The sequence below is a fragment of the Gopherus evgoodei genome, unplaced genomic scaffold, assembly GCF_007399415.2.
Source record: "Gopherus evgoodei ecotype Sinaloan lineage unplaced genomic scaffold, rGopEvg1_v1.p scaffold_35_arrow_ctg1, whole genome shotgun sequence".
In the NCBI taxonomy this organism is placed as follows: Eukaryota; Metazoa; Chordata; order Testudines; family Testudinidae; genus Gopherus; species Gopherus evgoodei.
Window position 1 is genome coordinate 4,279,416 of NW_022060027.1, and position 3,741 is coordinate 4,283,156.

Sequence of the window (3,741 nt, forward strand, 5' to 3'; positions counted from 1 at the left end):
CCAGAGTGTGGGGGGATGGGGGAAGGGAGAGAGAAGGGAGGGGGAGAGGCTGGCCCCCGAGATAGAAATGCCTCCTGAGGGCTCTGCCCACCCTAGAGCGACCCCTTCTGTGGGTTGTGTGTATCTGTCCATCCTCCCTTGCACCCCTCTGTCATCCCCCTACACACATCCATCCCCTCTGCACTGCTCTGTCAGCCCCCATGCCCCCCTCCATCCATCTGTCCTCTGTGCACACATCCATCCCCTGCCCACCCCTCTATCCATCGGTCCCAGCTCCCCCGGGGGGCTGCTGCGCTTGAGCCTTTCACCAGTTCTTCAGCGGAGCCCGTCAGTGCCAGACCCTGCACCCTTCCCCCCTGGGCTCCAGCCCCCCTGCTTCCCCCCAGGAGCTCTGCCCAACCGGCCCGCCGCCTGGGGGAGCCCCTCATCCCCTGCAGGGCTCCCGGCAGCGCTGCCCAGATGTGGGGAGCCCCAAGGTTCACCACCCACCGCCACCTCGGCCCATTGTCCCTGCTGGGTTCCTGGCTGGAGTGTCCCCTCCTTAGGGGGGTTAATTGCCCCGCGACAGGTGGCTAACGGGAGGCCGAGGTTTTAAGCCCGGCTTCAGTGCCAGGCCAACGGGGTGAAACTCGAAGGCAGAGCAGAAGGCACCCAGAGGTGGGTGAAGGTGGGTTGGTGGGGAAGGGAAATCCTGTCTCGCCCACGGACGTGTGGCCATGGGGATGTGTGGGTCTAGCATCCTTGAACAAGGCTCTGAAGCAAAGCAGGCTGGGCCCAGAGGGAAGGGGGTGGTTAAAAGACAGGGGCAGTTTTCAGCCTGGAGAGTGATAGACGGGGGGTTCCCCAGGGCCTGGGCTGTGCAGCGGACTCAGAAAAGCAGACAGGGCGAACGCTGAGCAAACACTTGCAGACGAGACAAACTGACTCCGGATCATTAAGTCCAAAGCGCCCGGTGAAGAGCCCCTCAAAAGATCTCCCAGAACAGGGCGACTGGGCTGTGAAACGTGGGGTTGAGAAACGTGACGCTGGAAACGGTCCTCCCAGCCATACCTACGCCAGGAGGGGATTGAGGTTCGCCCCCGAGACCCAGATGGCGGAGTCAGGATCATTCACTGCAAACGTCAAGGAAAGGGAGGTGAGGAAACAGGGAGAGAATCAGACTGACGATACCGTAATGCCGCCCTATAAACCCAGGGCACGGCCACCCCTTGAATACGGCGGGTGGCTTGGGTTGCCCCAGCTCCAAACTGATCTGTTTGCGTTGGGAAAAGTGTGGAGAAGGTCAGAGAAACGATGCGGAGATGGAACAGCTTCCGGCTGAGGAGAGATGAAAAGGCCGGGCACCGTTCAGAGAGGGCGAAGGGGGATGTGAGAGGGCTGTGAAATCGGGACAGGGAGGGAGACGGGGAAGTGCTATTTACCCCTTCACATGAGGTGAGAACCAGGGTTTAGCTGATGAAATGAACAAGCAGCAGGTTGAAAACAAAGTGACAGCAGCACTGTCAACCTGGGGAACTCCCTGCCAGGGGATGCCAGGAAGGGCGAAAGTCGAACGGGGTTCGAGAGTGGGTCCAACGCTGGTGGTCACGGGGGCAACCCAGGCTCTGTGTGTCCCTAAACCTCTACCTGCCCAAAGCCAGAAGCAGCCAGTGGGGTGCTCACGCAACAGTCGCCTTGTGTTCATTCTCCGTGACGCAACGGGCCCCGGCCCCTGGCGACAACAAGCCACTGGGCTGGCGACTGTTCTTCCCTGGTCCTCGGGGGCTCGTTGGCTGTGTGGTTCCTCTGTCAATTGGGATCACTTCCAACTGCCCCTTTAACATCTCATTCATTCCCCCCCCCCCACGGTCCATGGTCCCACCCCTATGGCACCAGCTCTGTCCTGAGAGCAGCTTTGTGACCATTCGGCCCCCATGGGGGAGCTGCGCAAAACAGAGAGGGAAACTGAGGCAAACACAGGCCTCAAAAATATTACAGCAAATTTCCACCTCCTCATGCCCTCCGTCAATACAATTCTAGGTATGTGTCCGTCCATCCCCCCACACCCTCTCTATCCATCCCCCAAACCCTGTATCTATCCATCCATCTTCCCCCCTGCCTCTATCTATCCATCCATCCCCCCAAGTCCTGTATCTATATCCAATTTCCCCCCATTGCCTCCATCCATCCATCCCCCAAGCCCTGTATCTATTTATCCAACTTCTCCCCACCCCCTCTATCCATCCATCCATCTTCCCCCCCAAACCCTGTATCTATCCAACTTCCTTCCACCGTCTCTATCTACCCATCCCTCCCTCCCCCAAGCCCTGTATCTATCCCTCCATCTTCCCCACAAGCCCTGTATCTATCCATCCAACTTCCCCTCAAGCCCTGTATCTATCCATCTGTCCATCCCCTGCCCCTCTGTCTATCCATGTCCCCTCCACACACCCTCCATCCATCCATCTCCCCCCACTGCCTCTATCTATCCATCCACCCCCCAACCCCTGTATCTATCTATCCATCCATCCCTTCTTCATCCCTCCCAGCACACCCCAAATAGCTGTCTGTCTGTCCCCCACCCATGGCTCTGTCCATTATGTGTCCACCCCCCCCCCCGCCTTTTGCTCTATGTCCAGCCGTCTCCTGCTGACACAAGTTGCCTGCTGTGGGAACAACCCAGGACACCCTGAAAAGTGCCTTGTCTGTTCCCAGACCCACAGCTGGGCTACCGGGAAGGGGGGGTGTGTGTGCTGAGCCGTATAACCCCTCTCCCCCCACCAAACTATGGCTGGAGGATGCTGTATTCAGAACTGCATCAAATAGAATCATCGATGCCTCCCCCCGAGGGGAGTGCAGTGCCCCCTGCTGGGCATATGGGGGGAAGCAGCACCAGGGTGGGGGTGGGGGCTCTGTTACAGTCTTGATGTGACTGTGGGAATTACACCTAGACTGATACTAAACCATGTGTCCAGCTGTCTGTGGCACCCCCTGCTGGAGGGGCCGGGCCCTGTGCGCTTATGTGTCCCTGGCGACCCCTGCTGGAGGGGCTGAGCCCTGCGCTGTATGTGTCCCTGGCAACCCCTGCTGGAGGGGCCGGGCCCTGCGCTCTGTGTGTCCCTGGCGACCCCTGCTGGAGGGGCTGGGCCCTGCGCTGTGTGTGTCCCTGGCAACCCCTGCTGGAGGGGCCGGGCCCTGCGCTGTGTGTGTCCCTGGCAACCCCTGCTGGAGGGGCCGGGCCCTGCGCTCTGCGTGTCCCTGGTGACCCCTGCTGGAGGGGCCGGGTCCTGCGCTCTGTGTGTGTCCCTGGCGACCCCTGCTGGAGGGGCCGGGTCCTGCGCTGTGTGTGTCCCTGGCGACCCCTGCTGGAGGGGACAGGCCCTGCGCTGGGTGTGTGTCCCTGGCGCCCTCTGCTGGAGGGGACAGGCCCTGCGCTGGGTGTGTATCCCTGGCGCCTCCTGCTGGAGGGGCTGGGCCCTGCGCTGTGTGTGTGTGTGTGTCCGTGTCCCTGGCGCCCTCTGCTGGAGGGGACAGGCCCTGCACTGGGTCTGTGTCCCTGGTCTCCCCCTGCTGGAGGGGCTGGGCCCTGCACTCTGCATGTGTGTGTGTGTGTGTGTCCCTGGCGACCCTTGCTGGAGGGGCCTGGACTTGCGCTGTGTGTCCCTGGCGCCCCCTGCTGGAGGGGCTGGGCCCTGCGCTGGGTGTGTGTGTCCCTGGCGCCCCCTGCTGGAGGCTCCGGGCCCTGTGCTGGGTGTGTGTGTC